The sequence below is a fragment of the Humulus lupulus genome, chromosome 1, assembly GCF_963169125.1.
Source record: "Humulus lupulus chromosome 1, drHumLupu1.1, whole genome shotgun sequence".
NCBI lineage: Eukaryota > Viridiplantae > Streptophyta > Magnoliopsida > Rosales > Cannabaceae > Humulus > Humulus lupulus.
This window is the reverse complement of record NC_084793.1, coordinates 22,767,368-22,792,669: the sequence shown is the minus strand read 5'-3', so window position 1 is coordinate 22,792,669 and position 25,302 is coordinate 22,767,368. Positions and strand designations below refer to the sequence as shown.

Here is a 25,302-nt window from a genome sequence, read left to right as displayed (position 1 = left end):
GCCTCTTGTATGTGCTTCGCCTCCGCACACGATCCAAAGGCAACCAGGCAGCCTCACTATGCGAGGGCGAAGCCTCCCGTATACGTCCTGTCTCGCCACTAACCCCTTGTGTCTCGTTGAAGAGGCCCTAGTTCCTTTCACGGGGTAGGTGCCACCAATGAGACACTCATGGGCCTTGGCTTCTCATAACGTATAAAGCTGGGAGGCTCCTTGATATACGTACGAGGAATACTTGAAGATACCAAACAGGTATGTGAAATAATCCTTAGGTGTCTAACAAGGATTGATGGGTATGAGCAGGTACAAGGCACGTGTACTGACATGAGATGTACGGTTGCAAAGAGGATAGAGGTGTGGCCCTGCCATCTGTGTCTGAGAAGTAGTGGCAGTACAAACTTGTACGGAGAGTAGAGGCACCACTTGAACACCCCCGACCATACACCAGAGTCGATAGTAATATGCCCTAAGCCACTACTCTGGCATTGTTAAGGTAGACACCACTATTCCCTGAGTCACTACTCTATTAGTGTACCCACATACGTCCCTGTCTCCTGGGACTTGTTTGTATCAGGGGCCAATAGAGCCCACCTATAAATAGGCATCAACCCCTCAGGTTGAGGGGTTGGAAAACTGATGGTATGAGAGGAGGTTGAAGAAATATATGATCTTTGTTCTATTGTAGCTCTGGTTTTTCTGTTGATTCAAGTTCTTTCACTACACCAAATACCCCTTTCTCTAAGACAAGAATATAATACTAATAAAAAAGTATTATGAAAAAGTATTATTTGTGGCAAATTAATGAAAAAAGGGCGGTAATTTTTTTAGTGAGCCTGCCACTTAGCATTTTTTTTCTTCAGACTATCTTCAACATTTCGGACACAAAGAACAATGACCCATTTTCTTCTTCGGCTACGTATGGGCTCCAAACTCAACCCCTGCTTCGGTCTCCTTCATCCCTCAAATCTATGGCTTCTCTCACTGGCTTCTCGCATCCTTTGGTAGACTTTTTGTCACTTTCCCTTTTTTACTTTCGGAAATCCCAAACGGAGAAACCCCCAAACCCAAACACAGAAACCCCCAAACCCAAACCCAAACCCAAATGTTGAAACCCAAAACCCACTCACATTTCTCCATCCCTCAGTTAGCACAACGTATATTCTCCCTCCCTCAACTCTTGATTTTAATTTTTTTTCTCAGTTTTTTTCGACTCTTCTGATTTCCCTCTGCACATATATATTCAGGAATATATATATAGTTTTCTTCTGTGACTCCCGGCACTCTCGGCTCTCTCTATTTTATATATGCATATATGTATGTTTGGAGTGTTGAGTTTTGGGTTAATTTTGTTTTTGTTTTTTTTTTCTCACTGCCTCTCTCTTTCTCTTGCTTAGAGTTTGCTGGATGATGGGAGGGTGACAAATGCGACTTCGGTTGTGGATGATGGGTTTCAGTTAGTTTGTGGGAAGAAAAAGAAGGGGGCGAGTCAGTTGCCGAGTGGGCAGGATTCTAATTCATCCCCTGGCATTAAGGTGGCGACGAAGGATAAGTTCACCGGGACGAAAGTGAAGACTCCATTTCATATACCGTTGATTCCGAGACCTCAACAGGAGTTCAAAATCTTTGTTAATAATGTGAACCAAGCGTTTGAGCATGTTTGGTTGTAGAAGAGCGAGGATGGTAATTGTAAATAGTATATTCACCCGCTGGTTAGTAATCTCTGGTTTTCTTTAATCTTTATCTAATTAATTATTTGAAAGGCTTTGTTTATTTAAGCTTGAAATAGTTATAATGGCTTTGCTTGTAGTAGTTTCTTGGTTCTCTGTTCTTGGGTTGATTTCCTGTTTTGTTTATGATTGGTAGCGTTCTTTAATGGGTGCAGAAGCAATTTTCGTATATGGATTTTGTCGATAAAGATAGTGAACTAAATTAGGTGATGCATGGAGCAGACCATGATATTTTTTGGCTTCAAAGAGATTTTGGCATTTAAATCTGCAATATGTTTGGCACCGGCCAAGTATTGTACTATAAAAATTACTGGTATTTGGAGTTAATTTCAGTTGCTCTTTCTGGAGGTTGATTAATATGTATAATTTCTACACATGGAGAAGTAGTTTCTTATTTTCATTGGTATCTTAGCCTCAATATTTTGTTTCATTTTCATTCTTTTGGGATATTTGGTGTACATACTTTCAGTGGTGGTTCTAGCTTGTTGTTAATTATGCTCTTTATTATTATGATTTTTTCCTGAACATTCCAAGACAAGGAAGTGATGCATCTAATAACTATTCGTGATCATAATGCCACTCCAAACCCTTATAAATATGTTCTTTGTGCAATTACCATCTCTTGATTTATGTATGTTTAATTGCTTCTTTAAGGTCTTGAATTTTTAAACATAAATGGAATTGTAGATATTGTAGTGTAATTCTAGATTAATCTTTTCTTTATTGTCTTAGTTTATTTTATATGAACCATGTGTGAGGTTGGTAAATATTCTTAAAAATAAGCAGCTTTCATGGATCTATTAGCCTTTACCCCTGATCTTGTATTGGGAGTCTGTTGATTGAAGGACACTCCTCTTTACCTGAAATCTATTTGTAGTTTGCACTCCAGGCTGTTGAATAAATTCTTCATGTATGTTTGATATTTTAATACAATATATCAAATGGATGTATTTTTTTCTTCCTTGGGTGATAATGTATTTTTTTGTCTCCTCTATATGTAAATATAAATCATGGGGTTTCCGTAACAATAAATTCCTGCCTTGTAGTTGCTGACTAATTTTGTTTTTCTTATAATGCTTCAAATTTTGTCAATTGATATTCTGACGGTAACATAATACCATATGTAAGCAGTGATTATAGAACTAGGCTATGGTGAATTTGCTTCTAATTAGGAGTTACTGTGAGCTGTGCTGTTACTCTTCTAAATTTTGAAATGCCCCCACCTACTAATTATTTAAACATTTATCTGCTATTATTTCATTATTGAATTGTTTTTCTCTTTTTTCTTTGCCTCAGGCCTCAACGGTACTGAAATTGGAGAGAAATAGTCTGGAGTATCTTCCACACCACTTTTGTGGAGTAACAGCTAATAAAGAGTTGGTTTTTTTTCCCTTACTGATATTCATTTCTTTAAAATTTTATCATTTTTCCACTTTTGCCGCATTTTCCTTTCTTTTATTATTTATGTCCTCAATATTTGCATGGTTTATTTGTCAACTCTTTGCAGGTACCAAAATGTAGATTGGAGATTGCGGCCACTTCCTAAGGAGATGCTTAGGTAGAACTGCAAATTCTTTATATGCTTAAGTAGTTATAGCCCCGTTAGTAATGCTATTTGACGTGGAGCGAGTACTTGTTGTTATAGAAAACATTTACCCTCGGTCTATGCTTTGTTTCCCCATTTGTTGGTATAAATGAATTGAATGGCATTTAATATCTCTAATGTCTGTATTTTAGGAACTTTTTTTTAAATAAAAAAATTAAGTAATTGGTTTTTTTGTTTGGTAATATTTTTGTTAGTTTTTAATTATTTTTTTAAAAAAAATCTGTTTTGGGAAAAATTGGAATAATTTAATTGGTTTTAAAAAATAATCTTTGCAAAATAATTTAATTGGTAAGTTTGGTATGCAAAAAGGTTTTTGCATCCTGATATCGTAGCAGCTTATGAATATATTTTTATATGGGGTGAAGATCTGGGAGTAGAGCACTTTAATGGAAACAAGTAAGTTTCTGTTTGACCATTCATTTTTCTCCATTGAATCCCTTTATTAAATGATTCTTCCAATGGACCATCATAATTTACCAGGTACATTGAGCTGGTTAAGAAACATGGTTTAGAGATCTCTCAACCTGGTCTTGAACCCAACAATGGACTGACATGGGAGATGACAAAGAGGAGAGGAGACCAAGAAGTTCACAAGTGAGTCTCACCCTTTCCCCCCCATCTCAATTTTCATGAAGTCACACTCACAAGCTTACATATCATCTGAGACTTCTCTTCAGTGCCTTGTATTTAAAAATGATTCTAGATTTTACTACATGTCAGGGATGCAATTGAGAGACCGGGCTGGTGTAATGATCCTCGTCAGCCTCCTTGTGCAGCATACTCCTTCCTCTTTTCTTCTCCTTCATTTTTCGTATTTTAGGCTTGCACCATGCGTACATGATTTTCAATACTAATCATTTGTTGTGATTTCTCACAGCACCAACAATGAAATTGTGAGGAATATCAGTTTAGTTAAATCATGAGATTTTCTAAACTAAAAATGGGATTAAGGTTGTTTATCAGCTTTTTTACAGTCAGGAAAATTATAATTGTATTGGATGAGATATTGGTTTGTGCATTGTTTTCAATATTTGATTTTTACTTATAAAATGAATCTAAGTCATGTTTGGATGGTTTGAGCTTTTATGAATTGAGTCACAAGAGCCACTTGCATGAGATAGAGCCCACCTGGAAGTGATTCTCATATGAATATTTTTCTGTTTTATGGAAAGATATTTTGAACGGTGTAAAGTTTAGCAGTACCTTCTGAATATGTTTCAGGTTTGTGGAAATTATGACTCCTGTCTTTTCTCAAAAAGCTTGGCGGTGTGTATGGCACATGATTCAGGTATGGTGTGTATGTATGGTTATTTAGTTAGGCTAAAAAACTTAAAAATTCATGCAACTAGAAATCTTAGAAGTTCTCGTGAAATCTAAGTTGGAAAGAGGAAGGAAAATAAAAAGCTAGTGCTTTTCTCTTATAATAATGAACGGATTTTCTTGATTTGGTTTTCTGTGTTTAATGGTAAAACATTAGACCTAACCAATCCATCTGTTTAGTTTGATTTGGTTTCTCGAGTTTCAAATTGTATGATGAAATTATAACCAACCCAAGAAAAAAACACGTATCAGTTCAAGAAAGAGGAAAAGAGGGAGCATTAAACAGTAGCCTTGGAGGAAGGTAAGCATACATATAAATATGTATTTGTATTATAGACTTTATAAGGAACATAAAATATTATTAAGTACATGGATGGAATGGAATTGCATCAGTTGCTATGTTAACTTGAGTTTCTTATGATACTTTTTGTACATGCGTCTAATTCCCCTTTACTTTTTCCGTCTCTTGTAACTTTTTATATAGGTTTTGGTGGGGAGGCTTTTGGAAGGTATTGAATTTATTTATTTAGTTTTTTCCCCTTATCTTGTCTCATTAGTTCTCAGGCAAACTTCCATTAAGCTTTTTAAAATTGTTCATGGATTAGCAAATAATTCATTTGTAAGGTGCATACTGCATACCTAGACTTTAAAAGTGTATATTATAGACATTCGTTTTGCATTAAAAAAGAGCATTACAAAACTTTTTATGATCTGCTGTTGGCTGTGGCTTTTTTGCTGTTGTGGATATACTCGGGTCTCCATTGCCCCTGTTTTTTTATGCGCTACCATTCTAACTTTGGCCCTTTTAACTTTCAAGTGTCACATTTTACCATTCTAATCATGTTTTGGCCCCTTATTTTATTTTTGACAAAAGAAATTAGGTTTGGGGTAGTGACAATTCATATTTTTGTCAAACTTACAGTATAATAAAAGGCCATGTGACCTTTGTCAAAAAAAAAATGATAAAAGGTAAATAATAATATTAAATTTTGATTATGTAGCCTTCAAAATATGATTTATGCACTTGTTGTTATTGTGATTATTTATTTTTATGAGGGGAAGAGGTTTTGTATATACTAATGTATGAGTGATCTGGTTAGAAAGGAAGAAGATGATTTTTGACAACTTCAGGATGAAATCTTTTAATGGAAACCTTTATTTGGGAAGTAAAAGTATTAATATTAGATTCTGTAACTAACTACTTAGATTATGCAATTTGAATATGCCATGTACTTATCCTATTCCTATGTTACTTTTATCAATTTGATGAAGAATAAATAACAATCACCTTGTCCTCTATATCTTATATTAACACTAAAGAAATTAAGATGTGTTTTCATGGTTTAAAAAGTTTTCCTTGTGTATTTTTAAGACTACAAGTAAAACTTTAGTTGATGTTAACTGTTTTCTTGTGTCTGTCTTCCTATTTGGTTGCAGTTGGAATTTATATGATACCTAATGCAATTGAGATGGTGTTATATTTTGTTCCTATTGTTAGAAAGAACATTGAAGTATCCAATTGGAGAATATTCACTCTACTTGCTTGGACACAGGTAAGTTCATCACAAAGGCTTTTTTTCAACTACATAAAAGCTCTAGATCAATCTTGCACCAAGTTTTTTCTTAGAGGTTGAATTTACCAACTAGCATTACTTTGAAGGTTTAAGAAATATACTAGAATTCATATTTTTGCTATTATTTCGCTTTCTTGACAAGAAACAAATTTTAGTTTATTAATACAAAAAGATAACGTATCATCTTAAACAACACACTTTAAAATCTTTTTTATTAAATATCCAAATATCAACTCAAAATTTGATTATGCAGTATGCCACATATATGGCCAGCTAAAACTGGTCATGTAATTTTACCCATATTCAATTTACTTTCTTTGTCTGATCAACTTTTGGTTTTAAGCTTTGTGTATATTCCCTAAAATATTTGTTTTTATCACATAGCCTAGATTATATGTGGGAGGTGGGATACAAGAAAGCCATGTCTCTGTGCTGAAGTAATTTCCCATTTCTCCCTTCTAAATTAGCTATTGAGTTGTCTTTATTCTTATCATTTCCCCCTAATGTGTTATAATTTGGGTATTTTGTAGGTACACATTGTTCTGGATACTAGTACCATTGAGCAGATTTTCTTTCAACTACTGGTTTGAGGTAAGCTGTCATGTGCAACTACATAATAACTCCATAATACATTACTATTTATTAGATAATTTACTAATAAATCTTTCGTTTTAGATTGCCATAAATATCTTTCTTTAGTGGAAATTGTACTATCTAATTCTCAACACTCGACATAAAATCAGAGCTAATTAATTCTTAGCATTTCTGTTCATTGTAATCTTTCTGATTCTTATGCTAGTTAAATATAAACATGAAAGCATACTTACTATTAACTGCGGCCAGTGGAATAATGCAGATAAAGCCTCTCATAGGACCAACAAAGCAGATCATGAAAATTGGTGTGAGAATTTATGACTGGCATGAGCTTTTCCCAAAAGATTTTCTCTGTTCCTTTGTATATAGTTTGTCCAAAAAAATTAATTAGAAACCTGGTATAGCTACTAAATCTAACCCCAAAAAAATAGCTTCTCTTACAGTACAGAATAACGCTAGTGCAATAATTGCAGTATGGGCTCCTATAGTAGTTGTGAGTGTTGTTTGTCATACTCACTTCTTGATAATATCTGCACTAGTTATGGAAGCCCATCTTAGTTTAAATTTGTTAATGACGAACACTGTAAAATATCTTGAACAAAGAATTAGGGAAGAAGTTAGAAGTTAGTTTATAGATCAAACTGGTCTAGCATAAATGCTTGACACATTATTTTATTTCTACTTTACTGGTATATTTCATGGACACACAGATATGGTATTCTGTATTCTGTACAATATTTGGTGGACTTTATGGTATTTTGCATCACCTTGGTGAGGTAAGCCATTTCTTCTATATATTTCTCACTATTAGAGTACATTTGCAATGTTCTTACTCTGGTGTGCTATAAATCTGGATGTTAGGAATGTTGAGAAGCAGATTCCACACCTTGCCATCAATATTTGATGCTTGTCTAATTCCACCTTCATCAAAAAATGACAAAAAGGGACGAAAATATTTCTTTCAAAACATATTTCATGTGGTATACAATTTTTATGTTTTTTTATTAATCTATATTTTTTTAATGATCTCCAGGTTCGTACAGCGGTCCAATGGCTGGAGATTTTAGTGTTCGGTTGCCTCCGAGCTCTGTTGGATACCCAAACCATACATAGTATGGGTTAACATCATCTTCTCTACCAACTCAACATAGCCAACCTCCTCCTGTGCCTAGAGGTCCTCCTAGTGGAATGTATCGGAGCTTACTGCATTATTATTGAGGTAAGTTTTGGTTTTTTTCATTGATATGTTACTTTAGAATAGTGACCTTCCCTGTGTTGCCCACACCCCAAATTTTGAATTTTTTTATGATTTCTTTTAAAATGTATGTCATCTATGTTCATACTAGTAGGTATGTCTCTGTGGTTTTCTTTAGAGGACTTGTAACATGTTTTTTGATTTCTTATGGAGGACATGTCGATTTTTTTTAAAGTGCTTTCTTTTTGTATAAATTGGCTGCATTTTATTTTCTTGTCACTAGCACAAGCTCTCTGTTTTGTATGCTTGATTCTTGATTACTGGTTTGAGTTTAAATGGGTATTTGCTTCAGGTGTATGAGAAGCTTCTTGGGAGCCAATGCTTTAAAAGCTTGTGGTGGTTTCGTGAAATGCAGAGAATGAAATTCTTGAATATATTATATGGACTACTGAAAATTTGTTGCTGGTTCACTTCATCTGTCTTTGTGTTGCCTTCTAGTTTCTTTTAAGGGTCTTGATATTATATTATTTTCTTGTAGAACTTATTTTAAAGCATACTAGAGCTATTTTGGTAAACATATTAATGGTGTCATATGCGTACTTACTATACATAATGACTACTGTAATGCATGTTGGTGAATTGGATTGCTTACTTATTTATAATGGTTATATTTGATAATGGTTGCAGCGTGTCTGAGTTTGATTTGCTATTTTGTATTGCAAGTAGCTCTGCTGATTTTCTTTTCTTTTCAGGGTCATGTAAAGAATTAAACTTAATATCAAGTAATAAACCATAGATAAGTTTTTTGAACATTTTAACTGAATTTGACATTGGAATTTGACAAAGTATCAGGATTTTAGTTAATCTTGTTCAAATTAATCATCATCAACTGTGGATAATGGTGTCTTTTATACTTGCATTTAAAGTTAACAATACATGGAAAGCCTCTTGGACCAGACTTTATGCGAGTATGGGTTGATGCTGATAGTGTTTGGTTTCTTTGTTTGCTTTGGTGTAGTTGTGAATTCATTATTTTGTATGTAGTGTCCTCTCTTGGAAATAATTTCCATAGCATTTTTCTTGAAGTAATTTGTGATGCTAGATAATAACAATAAAATATTTCTTTCTTTATTTTGAAGATGTGACAAGCGAAATAGAAAATGATACTTAATTTTGAAGGCTTTGTGTTGGGCAACCGTAGAATATTTTGTGCTGAAAGTAGTAACTTTTCAATATGTTGAATATTTAAGACTATTTGAATACTTAAAGAACATTTTGTTGTTGATGACAGTGTTGAATGTTTTAAACTAATTTGTGGATTGTTAATACAATGTTGAATGTTTTTACTTTTTGTTATTTGAAACTCAAGTTCATTTAATGATGCTATTATATATTAGAAAGTTAATTTTAATTATATAAATAAAAAATAAAACTACAATAGAATAAAATGAGAATTTAAACTTATCTAAATATTAAAATAATACAAAAAATGTGTTATAATATCTATTACAATAACACTTTTTATAAGTAAAGAATTTTGTTATGCAAACTTCATTATATAACACAAAAAATGCGTTATACTAAAGTGTAGTATAACACAAATGTGTAAGTATGGAAATGTGTTATATAATCGACTATAAATAATATAATTAAACACTTATCTATTTATTAAAATAACACAGAAAGTCTGTTATCGTTGACAGTATTGTTATACCCAGATTTCGAGCCATGTTAAATGTGACCTCGAAAGCTGGATTTGCAGCGAATGAACCCGTAAAGTTCGAAGTATGCTCCAGGATTAAATATCGAGCCAGCAAGACTCGAGACGACCTCGAATGCGGTGGCCTCGAAACGTTCACAATCTCAAAAGGTAGCTCTCGAGATGCCTCTATCCTCAGGAATGACCTTGGATCAGGGACTCCGAGCTTGACGTACGTACGATCTCGAAGCCATGTGACCTCGGGAGATGTCATTAGCTCGAAAGCCGATGGGAAACCTGGGAGATTAAGGCCTTGGAGATATATGATGTTGACTTTGAATATCTATAAGTGTTGTTTATAAGGGGCATGTTCAGCATTTATTATTGTAAATCCCATAAAATCATGGGATATTATTCGATTAGTTATACGCCCCCTGGTCTTCAGGGGACGTTTCCTTTTATATCGGATTGCAGGCATTTAAAGGCATTTATTTTATTTACACAAAAAGAGTAACTACCCAAAAAATGTGGGATAGTATTCTGCATCCTTCTCTGTAAATAGAGAAGTGGTGCACCATTGTAATGGACCGAAATTCTGAACCTTGAGAGAAAACTCCGAAGAATTCATGCTTAAGAATTTTCAGAGATAATCTTGAGTTTAATAACAGAGACTCGTGGACTAGGCAGATTTAACTGTTGAACCATGTAAAAATCGTGTTTTGTGTTGTTATATTTTAATTGGTCATTGTTGTTTGTTGTTTATGTGCTCTTCTTTTACTGATTGACGAAAAACGATGTCAACAGTTTGGTGCTTTCATTGAGAGCCTTAAGCATTCATCCCTGAAAAAGTCATGGCCACAAACAATCAGAACACACCTGAAGAAAATTACCCAAGACGTCCTGGAAAACAACCAATGGAGAACCCGGATGTTGAAGAGAGAAGTGGGTCTTCTGATTCCCGGGGACCACCTCCTCCACCAAGAGATGAGGATATGTACTACAATCCGGAGCGGTACGTTCCTATTGTGGAACTTGAAAACCGACAATTGAAACAGTTGTTGGCAGAGGCCAACAAACGGGATGAGGAGTTGACAAGGATACCCGCAGAGGCGCAGGTGGCTCAGCCCCTGCCTCCGCGCGAAAACCAAGTCCCTCCTCCAAGGGACGTGCATGTTCCTCCCCGGAGACCCCATGGGCGTCCACGAAAAGATGCTGCCACAAGGAGGCCGACTCAACCTCTGGCACCAGCAGAGCCATCTGCTCCACTTAGGCCCCAGAGGAGTACTCGGGCTCGGGCCCCGGCTAACCCGCCTGTGGAAGTGCCTGCAGGAACTGAGAATAACCGAACCCCTGCAGAAGCTCAGACTCAGGTACGTGGGAGCGAACCAAACGCGACCGACCCATCTCGGGCAAATTCTGGACCCTCTAGGCCGCGACAAGGTTGGCAACCACCGTCGCCTATACGGTTCCCTCCATCACCCATAAGATATCCTTCGCCCTCCCGCAGGAACGCTCAACCCGTTCAAGATCAGGGTGAAGGGCGTACGGGGGGAAGACAAGGAAACGGGGAGGCTTTCCAGGAGCGGAGAGGTGCCCCATCTGAGAAAAGTCAGACGTCTCGGTCTCACACAGCGGAGACGAGGCAACGTGGAAAGAATCCATCACGAAATAACCAAGCAATGAGTTTTACCAGTGATGAGTCTGGAGAGACCAGGTTGGTTAGCAAGCATGACCGAGGTCGTAAGTATGCCGGAAGCCACAAAAATCGTCACGACCTGCGAGACCACCTAAATCAGAGTCGGGGTAATGGTGACCAAACGAATCCTGACTTGAGGAATCGCTTGAATAGGCGTAGAGATCCCATGCGGAGATGCGAGCCTGGGATTGTGATCGATGATAGCTGATTCCAGACAGTACCTCCTATGGACCCAGTCCAAGAAAGAATCGATCACCTTGAAAAAGCCTTTAGGCTTTTGAAGAATGAACGAGGAAATGGTCAATATGAGGACTCTGACGAGGAGCTCGAGCCATTTGCTCCTCATATTTCCAGTACTCCATTTCCTCATGGGTTCCGAATCCCTCACATCCCAACGTTCGAAGGAAAGACCGACCCGTGTAGTCACCTGAGCACGTTCAACACTATCATGAGAGCAGGTAACGTGGGTTACGAGCTCAGGTGCATGTTGTTTCCAACATCATTGGCAGGACCTGCCAAAAGTTGGTTCGAAAAATATAAGAGACACTCAATAACTTCTTGGGAGCAGTTGTCTAAAGACTTTAAGAAGCAGTTCAGAGCAATGATGGGGGTCAGACCAGAGGCACCCACCTTAACTTACGTCTGACAACAGCCGGGCGAAACACTAAAAAGTTACCTAACAAAATTTAATCTGGAAGTCGCCCGAGCTCGGGACGTGGATGACAGTGGGCACCTAATGGCTATCCGAGCTGGTGTATCGCTGGGAAGTGCCCTTTGGGACGACATGCAAGGGAAACCGGTAAGGTCAATAACCGAGTTCAACAGACGAGCGCAGAGGTTTGTCAATGTAGAGGAAGCGAGGTCGACGCTCAATGCGACCTCCCAGCCTGAAACTACAACGATAAACATCAACTCTGCCTCAACCTCGGCGGACCCAGTAGCTCCAAAGCCTGCCATGGAGAACCCCTCCAAGAGGAAAAAGAACGAAGGAAGTAACCCCGAAGCTGAGGGAGGAAAGAAAAAGAAAGGGGAGAGGTATTTCTCCGTGTATAGAGTATACACCGAGCTCAATGAGTCTCAGGAGAACATATACCTGGCTAATGAAAACCAGGTCCCCTTTAGGCGTCCGGACCCGATGAGAAATCAAAAATCCAAGAGGGATTCCAGTAAGTATTGCCGGTTCCACAGAGACACCGGCCACACAACCGATGAATGTCGACAACTGAAGGACGAGATCGTAGGATTGATCTCGAGAGGTTACTTCTGACAGTATGTCAAAAACCAGAATACTAGTCAAGCAGCCGCGAGCCAGAGAATAGTCGCGCCTTCGACGACACAAAACAATAGTTCCCGAGCTTGGGAAGAAGACAGGCCCCCGCCGATAGATGGAGAGGATGTAATAACCATCTCGGGAGGGCCTCATCTCGCAGGAGTGGGCAGGAACGCCCAAAAGAGATATGTTAACGAGCTGAAGACTGGGGACGGGTCTCCTTATGAACCCGAACCTAGGGCTCCCAAAAGTCAGAGGATTGAGACACAACCAATAACCTTCACCGAGGAAGACGCATCCCATGTCCAGTTTCCTCACCACGATCCGCTGGTCATTACTCTTCAGCTGGCCAACAAAAGGGTCCACCGAGTTCTCATAGATAATGGGAGCTCTGTCAACATCCTTTACAAAGCAACCCTCGAGAAGATGGGACTCTCCCTTCGCGACCTGAAAGCGTGTGCAACTACTTTGTATTGCTTTTCAGGAGAAGGAACCGCCTGCATGGGATCCATCGAGCTCCCCGTGACCTTAGGAGACTACCCAGTCTCGGCAACCAAGATGATGGAGTTCGTGGTAGTAGATTTACCATCAGCCTACAATGTGCTGTTCGGGAGACCCGCCCTGGTTGGGCTGGGGGCAGTTTCATCAGTAAGGCATTTGGCCCTTAAGTTCCCAACCCCTAACGGGGTCGGGACATTGAAAGGAGACCAATTAGCAGGGAGGGAATGTTACAGCATCTCCTTGAGAGGAAAGAAACAGACGAGTGCACAAGCACTCATCATCATACAAAACAAAGACGGAACGGTCTTAGAGATTGATGAAGAGATTGATCCAAGGATTGAGGAGAAAGTTGACCTCGAACCCTTAGAGGAGCTCGAAGAAATTCAGCTCGAGGAAGCTGATCCCTCGAAGAAGGTGAAGGTCAGAAAACACCTCCAAGATGAGGCAAAATAGCAATTAATTTGCTTTTTGAGGAAAAACCAGGATGTCTTCGCGTGGTCACACTCAGACATGGTGGGGATAAGCCCGAATATAGCAAGCCACGCACTGAACATAGACAAAAGCTTCCCCCCGAAGCAGTAAAAGTGAAGACAGCTCGACGAAGACAGAAAGAAAGCACTGAAGGAGGAGGTTGACAGGTTAAAGGCAAACTGATTCATAAGGGATGCTTTTTACCTTGACTGGGTAGCCAATCCAGTGTTGGTCCCGAAGCCCAATGGGACGTGGCGAACCTGTGTTGATTACTCAGACCTCAACAAAGCTTGCCCAAAAGACTGTTTTCCGTTGCCAAGGATTGACCAGCTCGTGGACGCCACGGCGGGGCATGGCCTGATGTTGTTCATGGATGCTTATTCTAGATATAACCAGATTCCCATGCATGCCCCCGACCAGGAACATACTAGCTTCATCACGGATAAAGGGCTATACTGCTATAATGTCATGCCATTCGGGCTCAAGAATGCTGGAGCCACATACCAGCGGCTCGTAAACATGATGTTTTCAGAACAAATAGGGAACAACATGGAGGTATATGTTGATGACATGCTTCTCAAGTCTCAACTCGGCAAGAACCATGTTGATGACCTCGAAGAGTGCTTCGGTGTGCTCAGGAAGTATAACACGAAGCTAAATCCGCAAAAGTGCACTTTTGGGGTATCCTCAAGAAAATTTTTGGGCTTTATTGTAAACTCTCGTGGAATCGAGGCTAACCCCGACAAGATTAAGGCCCTGATTGACATGCCTTCACCTCGGAGGCACAAAAATGTCCAAAGCTTGACTGGCAGGATGGCAGCCCTAAGCAGATTCATCTCGAAATCTACGGACCGTGGTCTTCCATTTTTTAACTTATTAAGGGGAGGCAAGAAATTTGAATGGACGGAGGAATGCGAGCTGGCTTTTCACGAGCTGAAAAAGCACCTTGCAGAACCACCCATCCTGTCGAAACCTGAAACGGGAGAAATACTGTACCTATACCTTTCAACCACCGAACACGCGATAAGCGCAGTGCTCGTTCGAGAAGATGAGAAGGTGCAAAGACCCGTCTACTACATCAGTAAAAGATTACTGGGGGCAGAGTCAAGATACCCATTGATGGAGAAACTCATGCTCAGATTAGTTCATTCATCTCGAAAACTCCACCCCTACTTTCAGGCGCATCCCATCCATGTGCTGACTGATCAACCGCTTAGGCAAGTCTTGTCTAAACCAGAAGCTTCAGGTCAACTTCTTAAATGGACTGTTGAGCTCGGACTGTTCGAGATCACCTACCGCCAGAGAACGACCATTAAGGCACAGGCATTGGCAGACTACATAGTGGAGTGTACTGGAATAGCCGACGACGAGGTAATAACCACGGCCCACGAGCTGTGGAAACTTTACGTCGACGGCTCATCAAATGAAAATGGAGCGGGGGCAGGGGTCATTCTGGTTACCCCCGCAGGGAGTAGATTTCATTCTGCCTTAAGATTCAGCTTTAAAGTGTCGAATAATGAGGCCAAATACGAGGCTTTACTCGCGGGACTTCGTATAGCAAAGGAGCTCAAAGCAAGAGCTATACATTGCTACAGTGACTCCCAGCTCGTGGTTAATCAAATCCTAGGAGAATACCAAGCTCATGGTACAAGAATGGTAGCTTATTTGGAGAAGGCAAAATCCGCGTTAGAGTGTTTCGAATTCTATACAATCGAACAGGTTCCCCACGAGCAGAACTCTAATGCAGATGCCTTAGCTCAACTCGCCACATCCACTGAAAACGAAGAACTGAATGTTGTACCCATAGAACACCTATCAGCACCTAGCATTAACGAGCCAGAAGAGGAAGATGTGTGTATGATCGAAACAGAACCAATCTGGATGACCCCAATAGTTGATTATCTCGAAAATGGAGTCCTCCCAAAAGATCGGAACCAGGCTCGAAAGTTGATGTATCAATTTCCCCGTTACACCATTTTGGACGGAAAGCTATACAGAACGGGATATTCCATGCCGTTACTTAGATGCGTAACACCTCCCAAAGCTAAGTAGATCATTGAAGAAATTCATGAAGGATTTTGCGGAGATCACACCGGGGGGCATAGCCTGTCCAAGAAGATCATACGCCAAGGATATTTCTGGCCAACCATCAAAACAGATTCTTTCGAGTACGTGAAGAAATGCGACAAATGCCAGATATTCACCATGATACCCCGAGCTCCACCATCCGAGCTGACCATGTTAACTTTCCCATGGCCTTTCGCGGTATGGGGCATCGACCTCATAGGCTCTCTCCCGAGTGGTAAGGGCGGAGTAAAATATGCTGTGGTCGCCGTGGATTACTTCACAAAGTGGACGGAGGCTGAACCATTGGCGACTATAACTTCAAAAAATATCCTTGATTTCGTGGTAAAAAGCATCGTGTGCCGATATGGGGTACCAAGGAAGATCGTATTCGACAATGGAACCCAGTTCGATTACGACTTGTTCATTGACTTTTGTGAAAAGAACGGCATAATGAAGAGTTTTTCGTCAGTAGCCCACCCTCAAGCGAATGGCTAGGTCGAGGCTGTAAATAAAACTCTCAAAAGTTCTCTGAAGAAAAAGTTTGAGGAATCGAAGGGACGGTGGCCCGAAGAATTGCCCCAAGTCCTTTGGGGATATAGGACCACAGCTCGAACATCAACGGGGCATGCCCCGTTCTCCCTAGCATACGACTGCGAGGCAATGTTGCCCATCGAGGTCGAAATTCCAACGATCCGAACTCAGATTTAAAATCAAAGTTCAAACCACACTCAGCTCGAGGAAACCTTAGACCTGATTGAAGAAAAGAGAGAAGAGGCTCAGCTGAGAAACGCTGCTTACCAGCAACGAACTACCAGGTATTTCAACAAGAAGGTTCGAGATCAAAAGTTCGGAATGGGAGATCTGGTGTTAAGACGCGTATTCTTGGCAACGCAAGATCCAGCAGCTGGGGTGCTCGAGCCGAATTGGGAGGGACCATACCAGATAGAGTCAATCATCCGTCCCGGTGTGTACAAACTTGCGAGATTGGACGGGAGCCTAGTACCACGAGCATGGAATGGCGAACACCTTAGACCTTACTATCAGTAGTATAGGAAAAGTGTTGCCTATAACCATGAGTTTCTATTTGTATTAGTTTGTTTGCTTTTTGATTTCCATCAAATAAAGATTTATTTCATTCAGTATATTATCTCTTTTTATTTTTTTTATTTTTGCAATCTCTCTTAATTTAATAACCTATGGTCACACGCATAGGATATTAAGGGGGCATCATTGGTATATATACCATCAGCTTAAAAAATAAATAATATATAAAGTAGTTGGATATAACCAGATATGCGAGCTTAGATAGTTCGGACATAACCGAGTTATCAAAAACATGAAGTATTTGGATATAACCAAATACGCGAGCCTAGATAGTTCGGACATAACCGAATTATCAAAAACAGAAAGTATTTGGATATAACCAGATGAGCGAGCTTAGATAGTTCGGACATAACCAAATTATCAAAAACATGAAGTATTTGGATATAACCAAATACGCGAGCCTAGATAGTTCGGACATAACCGAATTATCAAAAACAGAAAGTATTTGGATATAACTAGATGCGCGAGCTTAGATAGTTTGGACATAACTGAATTATCAAAAATAGAAAATGTTTGGAATTAACCAGATGTGCAAACTCAACAGGTTTGGAACAAACCAGCCAAAAAACTAATCGACGATAAGTAGGAACCTAAACCTACTTCGGGATAAGTCGAGATCGAGGCTGGAATATCTTAAAGAAAAATAGTTTTAAACTCTTAACCTTGGAATAAAAACCAAGGACGAGGAAAAGTAACTAAGCAAAAAAAAGATATAACCAAACCATTCACGTTACATATCATATAAGTACTTTTGAGTATATGGTTAAAGTAACATCTGACTTTGATGAATAACGAGGTCGGGAGTGGATAATTTGAACAAACTATGCATGAATGCATCGAGTTTCGAGCCTAAATCCACAATATGTTTGTATGAATAAATAAACATAAATGATTCATCCATATAAAATGTGCAAAATATTTCGAGCCAAGAAATGTAAAGCATATGAAAGTCAATGTTAAAAGAAATTGTATCAGCCCCATGGGCATAAATTAAAATAGTTACAAAAATAAGGGGACGCAGCAACAATAAGTGATTTCCCCGAGATCAAATTTAAGGAAGAGGAGTCTCCTTGGCCTTCTCAACATCAGTAGCACCGGACCCCCCAGGACGAATAGCATGACTATCCTTCTGAGCAGCCACTCGAGCAACTTCACTTGCCTCAATACGGGCATTCCACCTCTCAACATATTTGGCTTCGAGAGGACCCAGGAAGCTGGTATCGAGGTTGGCATTATCAGCCCAAAGTTTGTACATGGCTTGGTCGACCGCTTTCTCCTTCTGCTCCTTAAACTCGTCCAGGAGGCGGGCCTTCTCACTCTCCATGATGTCGAAGGTAGCAGATTTCTCCTCTTCAAGCTTGGCATTGGCCTTCTCAAGACGAGTCTTCGCTTGTTCAAGCTCGGCATTCGTCTTCTCCAGCTCCTCGAGACGGGTCTTCATTTTTTCAAGTTCAGACTTCGAGTACTTGAGTTCATCAACCATCTTAAGCTCGAGATCCTTCGACTTTTGGGCCAGAGACATGCTCGTGTGCACCTCGTTGGTCAGCTTAGAGTTAAGCTGTGCTGAGACGACAAGGGCTTGAAATACAAAGAACGAGCTAGATCGCGAGCTGAGATACAAACATTTAAAGGAGAGTTGAGAAGGCTACCGCGGTAGTGACTTCGATACTCTTATCATAAAGAGTATTGCAGTCCGAGGCCTTGTGCACAAGGTCCCAATGGTCGGCGCCGAAGCTTGAAAAGCTTTGACCCACTCGAGAGAGGACATCCGAGCTGAGCACAGCCCCTTGGGTCCCAACGGCGCCATCAAGCACGAACTCCTCAATATGAGGTCGAGCCGTCGGCAACTGAACCTTGGAGACAGAAGGTTTCTTCAGGGGCCGACCGATTGTTATTTGAGTATCGGTCGGAGGAAGCGAGATGGGCACGGTTGAGCCAGACGCGTCAACCTGGACAATCGGTTCCCCGGTTGTACTCGCAGTAGTCTGGGCCGTCAGAGTCTTCCCGTGGTGTCGGGGGATCTTGGCTGGTCGGTCAGACCTCCACGGGATTCTCGGACGTTTACTCTTCTGAGCTCCGGATCCGTCATCGCTAAAGAGCACAGCGTCAAGGTCGGAGTCCATGGCACCTGTACAGTTCCAATCAGAGTTAGACATAATGATAATAAGCTTGGAAAATTAAAAAAAAAAAACCAAAGTGAAGAAAAGACCTAACTGGAACTCTTCCCCGAACTAGATCTCGGGGACCATGAAATTCCCCCATCTTCAGAAGAAGTAGGGGGAGTACCTTCCCTATAGGTGGGTGATAACCTCGAAAGGTCCCTATAATCGTTGGTCCCGTATTGGACAGCTATCCCGTTCCACATCTCGTCCGAAGTATACATGGTGTCATACTTCCCGAGCCCACTATCAAACCTATGGACACAGTCGTCTACCCAACTCCATATGTAGAAGTGGTATCTATCATGTGGGCATGAGACTAACCTATTGGGCTTGTGCCTTAGTAAGGTGGGGGACCACATTCTCGAAGTATGGAGGGCTTTACCTTCATCCGAGTCTGAGCTCGAGGCTTCGTCATTAGCCTCGTTCCCCGACGGCGGACTCCTTGTGCGAACTGGAAGTGGGGACCTCACCACTCTCCTCAGAGGGAGGACGCTTGTGGGCAGCGGCACCTGCTCCCAGCGTTCATATTTTTTATTGGACCAGTCCGAGGGAGACTGGCCCTCCCCCAAAAGCCCGCATTTTCGGAGCTTATCCTCATGTAAAAGTTACAGGAGAGACCTCGTACAATGAGGGAGCTGGAGCAGGGTCTCCTTATGTCCCTTCATTGTCTCGTCAGGAGTGGGACGCTGAAAATTGGCTAAAAAGCAAGATACATTTCAACTAAGTACGGATCTAAGAGCTAAAATCTAGACCACAGAGATAAAGATAACGGGAATACTTACGAATCTACCTGAACGAGTAGTGTCGAGACGGGGACAGACCGTCTGTCCAAAAGAAGGCCTTTTTGAAATCAGGCGGATGATTGGGAAGATCTTCAAAGACCTTCTTTTCTTTGGGATAGCTTGAAAGATAATAAAAGCCATCTCCTCCCCGAGCTCGGGAGGGGTTGCTTTTCGGACAAAAGAGATATAAAATCTCTTGGGGCGAAGGCCCTTCCCACGTCTGCTCGTGGTATAGCGACCTCAGGGCAGACAGCACCCTGTAAGAATTGGTGTTGATCTGGAACAGAGCCAACCCAACAATATCCGTGAAGTCCTTGAAAAAAGACTTCAAAGGCAACAGTGCCCCCGCCCTCATGTGTTCCTGGCTCCGTGCCGCATATTTCAACAACCATCAATCACAAGATGTTATACCCAGATTTCGAGCCATGTTAAATGTGACATTGAAAGCTGGATTCGCAGCGAATGAACCCGTAAAGTTCGAAGTATGCTCCAGGATTAAATATCGTGCCTGCAAGACTCGAGACGACCTCGAATGCGGTGGCCTCGAAACGTTCACGATCTCGAAAGGTAGCTCTCGAGATGCCTCTATCCTTAGGAATGACCTTGGATCAGGGACTCCGAGCCTGACGTACGTACGATCTCGAAGCCATGTGACCTCGGGTGATGTCATTAGCTCGAAAGCCGATGAGAAACCTGGGAGATTAAGGCCTTGGAGATATATGATGTTGACTTTGAATATCTATAAGTGTTGTTTATAAGGGGCGTGTTCAGCATTTATTATTGTAAATCCCATAAAATCATAGGATATTATTCGATTAGTTATACGCCCCTGGTCTTTAGGGGACATTTCCTTTTATATCGGATTGCAGGCATTTGAAGCCATTTATTTTATTTACACAAAAAGAGTAACTACCCAAAAAATGCGGGATAGTATTCTGCATCCTTCTCTATAAATAGAGAAGTGGTGCACCATTGTAATGGACCGAAATTCTGAACCTTGAGAGAAAACTCTGAAGAATTCATGCTTAAGAATTTTCAGAGAAAATCTTGAGTTTAATAACAGAGACTCGTGGACTAGGCAGATTTAACTGCTGAACCACGTAAAAATCGTGTTTTGTGTTGTTATATTTTAATTGGTCATTGTTGTTTGTTGTTTACGTGCTCTTCTTTTACTGATTGACGAAAAACGGCGTCAACAAGTATAATAACACATTTGTATAACAATGATAAAGTGTTATGTAAAGTATCCTGACCTACGATAACATAGTCGGTCTTAACACATCAAAAAGTGTTATGGTATGTTTTGATAACACATTTTTGGTGTTATTAAAAGCATTTTTATTGTAGTGTTTCCATCTAATTCTAAGCTATCCTTAGTATAAAAATTTGAGTTTTCTAACCTTTAATCGTTGACGAGTTCTTACCGTCAACAACATCTAATATTAATGTTAAAATTATTTGTTAATTATGATGATTGGTAATTTTATTTTATTTAAATTATAGGTAAAAATTAATTTTTAAATGTATTTTTTTAATTATACATAAACTTTTATTTAATTAATTATTAAACTTTTATTAATTTTATTAAGTCTAACAGAATTTGGGCAGCATAACAACTATATTTCAAACTATCCCAAAATTTTTAAAACCTACAAATTAAACACATATATAACTAGAATATTCACAGATCATACAAAACATATATATACATTAACAAATACATCCATTTGTATATATACAAATATTTAACCACAAAAAAACATATACCAAAACTAATTTTTTTTATTAATAAAAAAATTATTATATACGTATTTACAAACATATCACATTTAATATAAAATAATTTTAAAATATAAACATATATTATTAATCTGATTTTTTAAAGTTCATACTTTAACTAAAATACATATATCACAAGATCCAATATAATAAATATTAACAAGCATATAAAGCATTAAAATAAAAAAAATACATATTCGAATATGTTTTTATAATTTTACAAAAAAAAATTTAATAAATAATAAAAACATATATTATAAAAATAACTTAAAAATAGTAAATAAAAAATAAAAATATTACAGTGGGTGCAGCGGACTCCGGCCGTGGCTCGGGGTCGGCAGGGCTCGGCAAATCCATATAAACAAAAAAAAAATTAAATTCAATACATAAGAAAAACTAAAAAAAATAAAATACAAAACTAAATTAAACTTACCTTAGGCCGGCGGCTTGGAGGAAGAGGAGGCGGTAGGGGCTCGAGGTGGCGTGTTGATGGGTGGTGGATTTCGGGGTGGGTAGCGATGGAGCCTCGGGGGTTGGGTGTCGATGGGTGGTGGGTTTCGAGAAGGGTACTGATGGGTGGTGGTGATGCCGATGGAGGGTGGAGGCTCGAGCTGGCTGGTGAAGAAAGGGAGAGAAAGAGAGTCAGAAAGTTAGAGAGTTAGAAGAATGGGGAAGAAGGCTCGACGGCTGTGTAATATCATTATAACTTTTGCCGGTGCGTTTCATTGTGCCGGCAAAAGTCTACACTGTGCCGGAGAAAATCGAGTCTGAAAACCCTAATCCAAAACGAAACCGTTTAAATAACTGAGACTTTTCTTGGCGTAGTGTAGACTTTTGCCGGCGCAACACATCGCGTCGGCAAAAGTCAATCCACTAACCTTATTTAAAACGTGCACATACAGTAAAATAAAATGTTGACTTTTGCCGACGCGTTAAGTGAACTGCACTGGCAAAACTATCTAACAGAGACTCGTCCAAAATCCATAAATTTTTGCTGACAATTCTGAATTGCGCTAGAAAATGACCTATACCGATGCATATTAACGCCACCAAAAGCTTGCGTTTTTTCCGGCACCTTTCGCGAATTGTGCTGGTCAAGGTTTCTTTTACCAGCACAATTCTGAATTGCGCCAGCAAAGACCTACTTTCTTGTAGTGTGTATACACTATGACTTTTTCTATTCTTATTTTATTTCTATTATTAATTTCAATATTATTGTATTTTATATATATGTCATGTAGTCATGTAAATATATATCTATACGTTGTGTTTAGATGTCATATATGTAGAGATTATTAATATAAATATTTATATATGCTTAGAACTATAATTCATTCTATTATATATATTTAAAAAACATTGAACCAGTTTTTATTAAAATTATAGACAATGTTTACAACTTTGAAACTAAACAAACGTGCATTGCACGTTGCATCTACCTAGTATCATGCTATTTATTTTTATATTATGTGATCAAGGAGAACAAACTTTAGCATTTTAATTAAATACAAAAAAAAAAGAGTCCCCTTTCCAAAAATTCACATATAAAAAATGATTTATAGATAATTAAGCACTATTTCAACAAGCGATGGATGAGTGTATATGAATATGATAATGTTTTCTTAATTAGTCAATGTATTATAAAATAATCTTCTTTTATTGAATAAAACCAATTGCGTATGCTTTTGAAAAACAAAATGAAGCCGTAGCTATTAGGCAATCACACTACATGCATCACCAATTTTACGAAGCCTCCACAAGTCTCTACGGCCACGTTTTGTGCATTTCATTTTGACTAGATCATTGATATGCGCAATATGATGACGAATTGATATATAGAAATATACAATAATGGGGCATTCCGCAAAAAAATTATTCTCTTTTAAAATACAAATAGAAAAATATAAATATTTTTTAATTTTGTAAAAATAAAATTCTGTTTGATAACTATTAATATGACTGTTTTAACACTACTAGAAGTATATGTTTTTACTTCAGTTTTTATACCCAGCATACTAAAATACTGAAGTGAAAGCCTTTTTAAACTCTTTTACTTCGCTTTAGAATTTGACACTAAAAAAACTAGATACTACTTCGCTTTCTTTAAAAAAACAAAGTTAAAAATTCAATTTAAAGAAGGTCATGTTTGGTTGCACTGGCCCATGACTTTGGTTTGGAGAGAATAAGGATGTAGAAAAAGGGTCAAGCCAAACGCGTCCCTTATTAGTTTTTGGTAACTTTCTACTGCGGTTTTTATCTAAGAACCGAAGTGGAAAGTACGCTTTCTACTTCGGTTTTTATACAAAAGCCGCAGTAGAAAGTGCCCAGCCACGCGAGGCCGAGTACTCTTGAAACCCTTCTACTGCGATTTTTATATAAGAACCGAAGGAGAAAGTAAAACCGCAGTAGAAGGGTTTTAAAACCCTTTCTTCCACGCTCACGACCCATAATCCCTTCTCTTCTCCTCTGTGCAAACCCCAAAAAATCCATTGTTGCTAACCGTACGACACAACCATTTTCTTGAATCAAGCCTTTTTTTTTGTTTTTTCATTATATCTTACAACTTTCATTCATTATAAACCGAAATATAGCCTAAAATCTTTTCTTTTTTTTTATTTTTAGAAGAAAAAAATACATTTGGCTGTGGGTATTTCTCTCATGGGTTCTTGGTGTTTCTTGCGGGATTTTTTTCATTGTAAGATATTTTTTAGCTTCAAAACAGGTATGGATTACTAAATAATTGTTTTGATGATAATACTTTATTTTTCTATATTTTTTTCATTTTTTTGTTCTCATATTTGGTGTTGAATGTGTATAGGTGTTTGAGTTTCAAAATTGTGATAGAAGCTATTTCAATCATCAATGAATAGGTTTGATCCTACAAACTTTATTTGAGTTATTTTTTTTAATTTTTTTTATATTATTCCGAATTTTATAATTAGATTTAGTAATATTTTGTTAAATTTTCTAATTATTTGTTTATTTTGTTATTTTAAATAATGTGATAAAAATTTGGTTTATCATAAATATATATAGTAAATTTTAGAAATTGTGACAAGATGAATTTGCTTTTTAAATATTTGAACAAATAAATAGCTTGAAGATGATCAAAGTATTGTTCATTAGTTTCTATAGCTAGTTTGATTTATTTTTTTTATTTAGTGGTTTGATAATTAATTATCACTACAAGAAAAAATGTTTTTAATAACACCGAAAATGTATTATCAAAACATACCATAACACTTTCTGATATGTTAAGATCGACTATGTTATTGTAGGTCAGGGTACTTTACATAACACTTTATCATTGTTATACAGATGTGTTATTATACTGTCAACGATAACACATTTTCTGTGTTATTTTAATATATAGATAAATGTTTAATTATTTTATTTATAGTCGATTATAAAACACATTTCAATACTTATAAATTTGTGTTATACTACACTTTACTATAACACTTTTTTTGTGTTATACTACACTTTAGTATAACACTTTTTTTGTGTTATACTATACTTTAGTATAACACATTTTTTCTGTTATACTACACTTTAGTTTAACACATTATTTGTGTTATATAATGAAGTTTGCATAACACAATTCTTTGCATAAAAAGTGTTATTGTAATAGATATTATAACACAATTTTTGTATTATTTTAATATTTAGATAAGTTTAAATTCTCATTATATAACACTAATTTATTCTATTATATTTTAATTTTTTTATATAATTAAAATTAGCTTTCTAATATATAC

The 25,302-nt window shown here is 38.3% G+C and overlaps 2 long non-coding RNA genes across 2 annotated transcripts; both read left to right on the top strand.

Moving 5' to 3' along the window:
- Positions 1 to 3,636: 3,636 nt before the first annotated feature.
- On the top strand, positions 3,637 to 4,250 carry LOC133817740 (uncharacterized). The gene is made up of 2 exons (XR_009885710.1): positions 3,637 to 3,726; positions 3,811 to 4,250. It is a non-coding gene; the product is annotated as an uncharacterized LOC133817740 (long non-coding RNA).
- A 674-nt stretch (positions 4,251 to 4,924) lies between these two features.
- LOC133817689 (uncharacterized) lies at positions 4,925 to 9,361 on the top strand. The gene is made up of 3 exons (XR_009885686.1): positions 4,925 to 4,951; positions 5,135 to 5,159; positions 9,153 to 9,361. It is a non-coding gene; the product is annotated as an uncharacterized LOC133817689 (long non-coding RNA).
- Positions 9,362 to 25,302: the final 15,941 nt, after the last annotated feature.